The sequence below is a fragment of the Oxyura jamaicensis genome, chromosome 3 (genome assembly GCF_011077185.1).
Source record: "Oxyura jamaicensis isolate SHBP4307 breed ruddy duck chromosome 3, BPBGC_Ojam_1.0, whole genome shotgun sequence".
Lineage (NCBI taxonomy): Eukaryota > Metazoa > Chordata > Aves > Anseriformes > Anatidae > Oxyura > Oxyura jamaicensis.
The window spans coordinates 113,656,547-113,662,842 of record NC_048895.1 but is presented as its reverse complement, the minus strand read 5'-3'; positions in this window follow the sequence as shown (position 1 = coordinate 113,662,842).

Genomic DNA, 6,296 nt, shown 5'->3' with positions numbered 1-6,296 from the left:
AAGAAGAAGAAGAAGAAGAAGAAGAAGAAGAAGAAGAAGAAGAAGAAAAAGAAGAAGAAGAAAAAGAAGAAGAAGAAAAAGAAGAAGAAGAAGCAAATGGTGCACAGAAGCAAAGAGTGAAAACAACTATTCTCTACTTCCCACTGGCAAGCAATGTTCAGCCATGTTTTGGGAAGCAGAGCCTCAATACACATAGTAGGTGTTTGGGAGGACAAATTTTCATAATGAGAGTTCCCTCTTCTTCCCAGCTTCCATTGCTAAGTGTGACATGATATGGTATGGGATATCCCTTGGGCTGTTTTAGGTCATCTAGCCTGGTGATGTCCCCTCCCTACATCTTGCCCACTCCCAGCCTACTGGCTTTAGGGAAGGTTGGACAGAGTCTTGTTAAAACATTGGTGTGATACCAATGCTATTCTAGCTACAACTGCAAATCACAACATTATGTGGGCAGTTGTGAGGAAAAGTCAATTCCATCCCAGCCAGACCCTGTAGAGATAGTTGTATACAGGGGAAATGCAATAAATCTCCACATACGTTGTCTTTCTTACAATAGAAAAAAAAGACAAATCCATCTTCAAGATTAAAGATAGCAGTGAGATGGCAGAGAGGCATTCAATTATGAAATTCACCACTGATTCTTTAAGGAACTAATTGAACAAATCTTTGAACCATGAACAACCAACTTCATAAAAGCAACCACCTGACTGAAGAGGTGAATTAGAGCTTTGGGAAGAATTAATATGTAAATTCATTATAAAAAGGGAAAGGAAGAATCATTGTAACTCTGGACTTAACAGCCTGTTTTGAAAAAAAGAAAAATCCTGGATCAAATTATTAGGAAAAGAAATTCATAAGGCCATAAATGCTTTCTTGGGAACAAAACACATGTAGTACTTCAAAGTTCCTGTCAGTCATCAAGAGAACCTGGTCCCACAGTGACTAAGTCCTTAAAAGGGAACCATGAGTGCACAAAGCAGAAGTGTGAAAAACAGGTTACCCTGCTGCTGTGGCATGCAGACTACCTGCACACAGGATAAGAGCCTGCTTGTGTTCAAGTGGAGCTAGGCAAAAGAAAGAAGACTAAAGCCAAATAATTATGGCTAGTGACTGGATATGGTAAAATAAATATAACCAATAAGAACTGGGCAAGGATAGCGGTGTTCGGGGTTGGGGTTGTAATGCCACTCATATCTATCATATCAGCAATGCCATATAAGTCCAAGATTGCCTAGGGAATTGTATCAGAAATTTCATGTTTTCAATAGAATAGTGAAAGCCTAGGCTTGATGGAGGAAATGTAATTAGGGAAGGACTGTTTATCTGAGAGGAGTTTGATCAAAGAAAAGAGGGTGCAAAGGGAGCAGAAAGATGGTCCCAAACTCAGAAAAAAATGAAAATAAGGAATAATTAATAAAAAAATAAAAAAAATAAAAAAAAAATAAAAAACAGTTGTAGCTGAATCTTCTGGCAGTAAGAGAGTGGATACTTGTAGACATCAGTGATGCTAACCCATGGACCTGAGTCCACCAGGACACTGGACAAACTTTAGGACAACTCTCTGTTTTGCATCAGGACAACATCTGGAAGTTCTGGTGTAGGGGGAACACCATTGCATCACAGTATTTAGAGAATGGTAATTTAATAGTGGCTCCATGTGATTCATTAGATTTAAGAGCTATAATTAACACAGTTTCACAGCTGTGTATAATCTGCTGTGTATAATTGCACAGCTACATATCAGTCAATTAATATTAGTAGCTTTTTCTTTGGTTAATTGAAGTATGGATTATTTTGATTACTTAAATTACTGATTTAGATTACTTACTGCTTTGTGTATTACCTCAAGGCAATTTCTCTAATCAATAAACAACTTAATTGGTTTGCATCAGGTACACCTGAAGTTTCCAGTCCAAGGAGGGTGTATCAGCTCTCATCTGATAGATGGATAATTGGTAAAATGAGTAAACTGAAAGAAATAGACAAGATGTGCTTCAATTTTGATATGACTTTTAATATTTTCCTATATGTCATCACATATAAACAAAGAAAGGGACATGGTTTAATCGTTTAGGGACATGGTTTAGTGATAGATTTCTCAGTGCTAGGTTGACAGTTTGATGACCAACTTAAATTTTCCAACTTAAATGATTCTATGATTCTAGGACAATCTGGTTTAGAGTTTAGATTAAACGTCCATGGTGAGAACACACAGCTGAAACTCAGAATGTTTCAATTTGCATATCACTTAGTTGTGAAAAAATCATATCAGGTAGTGGCCCTGAAGGCTCCCATCCTGTGTGAGGCAATCACTATTTTCATTGTTTACTTGAACAGTTGAACAAGGAGTTCAATTATAAAAAATTTTGCTGGCACCAAGCTGGTTGAGGTTCCCCATTATGTAGAGCATTGGACTGGAATTCAAAAAGAGCCTAATAAATTGGAAATGCTGTCTGGGATGATAAAAGACGAGGCAAAAGAATAACAAGGCATATAAATGCAAAATGGAAGATAACAAGCTAGAACACAACATGGCAGGAAATGACCTAAAGGTTTAAAAGTGGATCAAAGGTTTACAAGGGGAAGAGCAACTTTGGTCATAGGTTTGCCAAGCTAGTGAAGAGGCCTTCAAATTAAAGTTGACTGGGGGGGGGAACCTCAATCCATCTCACTCCTCCCAGTTTGATGCCAATGTCAGCAATGCCCAGAGCCTGGAGAAGGGTCACAGGTGAGCAGGAGAGTACCTGAAAAGCTGCACAAAGGAATTACAGCCACTCTAGTAGCTTCATCAGGGGTCCAACTTAAACGTCTTTATGATAATGCAGGACACATGGGCAATAAACAAGAGGAGTTAGAGATGTGCACACACCTGCAGGGCTATGACATCATTGGCATTACTGAGAGAAGGTGGGATGGCAGATCCTCCTGGAAACTATGCTAAGGCACATGGAAAACACAGAGATGACTGGTGACAGCCAACATGGCTTTTCTAAGGGCAGATTGTGCCTGACAAATCTGGTGGCTTTCTCCAATTGTGTTACAGCATTGGTGGACAGGGGAAGAGCAACTGACATCATCTACCTGGACTTGTGAAAAACATTTGACACTTCTCCATGATATCCTACATATCTAAATTGGAGAGATATGGATTTCATGGAAGGACCCCTTGATGAATAAGGAATTGTCTGGATGGTTGCACTCGAAGTGTTGTGGTCAATGTTTCAATGTCCAAGTGAAAATCAGCAACAAATGGTGTTCCACAGGGGTCAGTACTGGGACCAGTGCTGTTTAACACCTTTGTCAGCAACATGGACAGTGGGATTGAGTGCACTATCAGCAAGTTTGCCAATGATACCAAGCTTTGCTGTGTGGTTGACACACTGTGTGGTATAAGGGATACCATCCAGAGACACCTGGACAGGCCTGAGAGGTGGGCCTGTGCAAACTTCAGAAGGTTCAATAAGGCCAAGTGCAAGGTACTGCATCTGGGCTGGGGCACTCCCAAGCACAAATACAGGCTGGGCAGAGAATGGATTGAGAGCAGCCCTATTGAGAAAGATCTGGGGGTGTTGGTTGATGAAAAACTCAGCATGACCCTACAGTGGATGTTTACAGCCCAGAAGGTCAACAGCATTCTGGACTCCATTAAAAGCAGCGAGGCCAGCAGGTCAAGGGAGATGGTTCTCCCTCTCTATTCTGCTCTCCTGAGACCCTGCCTGGAGCACTGCATTTAACTCTGGTGCCCCCAGCACAAAAAGGACATGAACAGAGTAGAGCAAGTCTAAAGGAAGGCCACAAGGATGATCAGAGGCTGGAACTAGATGTTTTTTAAGGTCCCTTCCAACCCAAACCATTCTATGATTCTGTATTCTTCAATGGATTAGAGAAAAAAAAAAAAAAAAAAAAAAAAAAAAAAAAAAAAAAGTCATGTTTTGTTCTGGGATGCATTAACCACTATCCTGTTAGTAAGACCTGTAAGTGAATTGTTTTATTTTGTTCACCATCAGTAAGTCCTAAATTGACATATTGATATTACAAATAAATTCATAATATATTGCTCTGTAAATATTAGTACAGAGATGACTCATTATGTAACAACTATACTGCACTTTGTGGAAATTCCTAGCATAGCTTTTTAGAACAGAGATTTGCAAGTTCAACCTTGTTGGGTTAAGTAATTTGCTTGATAGCTTAAAATACTGCACAAATGCAGTAAAGAAGAAAGTAGGTCCTTTCCTGCAGATATTTGAAATTTACAGTTATTTTGTACTAGAAGTTTCCAACTGTAATAATTCCAATAACATAATTTCTCCATTTTAAGCAATATTGCCCCTCAGGCAATGGGACTTTTAGTGAGGGTGCATTTGGCCACACATTATATCAACAGCTTTCAGAAGAAATATAGCAAGAAGCAGCCTGAGCAACAAGGACGGAGGGATTTGTTTATTCTTACTTTTTTTGTGGAAGAAAAGGAAATTTACCAAGATGAATACGTAGTCAGGAAAAAAAAAAAAAAAAAATCTGCAATACTGCAATATAATAATAATCCAGTTCTGGGTGGACCATAGGCCCATCATTTAAAAAAAAAAATAATAATAATAATCCAGAAATCAATATGTCTCCTTTATAATGTAAAAAACGTTTTAAAATATAATAAGAATAATCACACCATCAGAGAACATCAGAATGGTTGAGGTTGGAATGGCCTCTGAAGATCATCTGGTCCAGCACTGCTGCCAACCAGGGTCACTCTGAGCACATTGCACAGGATGGTATCAAGTGGCTTTTGCATACCTGCAGAGAAAAAGACTGCACAACCTCTCTGGGCAACTTGTTCCAGTGCTCTGTCACCCTCACAGTAAAGAAGTGCCCTCTCATATCGAGCTGGAACATCTTGTGCTTTGGTTTGTGCCTGTTGCCTCTTGTCCTGTTGCTGGGCACAACTGAGAAGAGTCTGGTTCCTTCCCTCAGACATTTATATACATTGATGAGGTCTTCCCTCAGTCTTCTTTTTTCCAGATTAAACAGGACCAGCTCTCTCAGCCTGTCCTCATACGACAGGTGCTCGTGTCTCCTCATCATCTTAGCCCTTCAATCAACAATCATTTAAAGCAGAAATCTACAGCCAAAGTCTTAAGATTTCACCAAAGTTCTACAAATGACAATATTAGAATTTTAATTGCATTTAAAACTAGAAATGTGAAAAGTCACCAGCCTTGGTCTCCCATATTTGTTGTTAAGTACTTCCCCAAAATTAGTCCAATCTCTATTTTTTTCATCCAGTGCACTGTTTCCTCAAGATTACAAGATGGTACCTTGACAAAGTACTTAAAATAATTAGCCAGAAGTTATTTTTCAGATCTGGTTAGTGACTGTTCCTTTCTACTACCAGATAAATGCTTACATCAATCCTATTCCTAAACCTCTCTCACCACAGATGAGCTGAATGCTGCCCTGCGTTGCACTGTAATAAACTATTCTCAAAGAGAAATGCGAATGTGAAGTATTATTGGAAAAAAGCACTAAGATCTGTAATTATTCTGTACCCTAACTTGTTAATTGCAGTGCCAAACTGTGACTATAAAAACTAAATAAACAAATATTTATTGAAGAGTCACTTTAGGAGAGACAGTTTTAAAGGTAAGGCTCAGATTTTGGAAATTAGGTTGGTTATTTTGTTGTTTCTTTTTGTTGTTGGTGATGTTGTTGTTGTTGTATTTTTTTCCTGGAAAGACTATTAAAATAATTGTTACTTTTTGGTGTTCTTTTTCTGCAGCTGAAACAGAGACCAAGTGGTGGAATTTTGTTACTGATAACTAAGTATAACCTTTTCTTTGCCATTTCTCAGACATATTAGGGAAGAAATAATTCACACTGGATCACTCCAGTCATCGGAGAACAGTGTGCTTAATTCAGTGTATTTACAGGGAAATCAGAGACAAAGAGAAGTGCACACCCCTTGTAGATTTCTGTCTTCTTCACCTATGTGAATATAATACTTCATCCACAGTGTAGAAAACTTGGATGGATCCCTGTCATGCCTTAATATGCTGAAGCACATACCCCTCTTGGAAGAGTGCCCTGATCACCAGGGATTTGAGGTAGCTTGTGCTCATGAACTTTTTCTTTCTCCCTCCTGCAGCCTCTTTCTGTTGGAAGTAGCTATGATGCCCAAACACCAGTATCTCACACCATATCAGATGACACAATGTCATAGTACATCTGTGTGGATCTGGCAGATCGCTTTTGAGAAACCCACACCCTTCTGGACTAGGAGGCCAGGCAAGACCTACCTG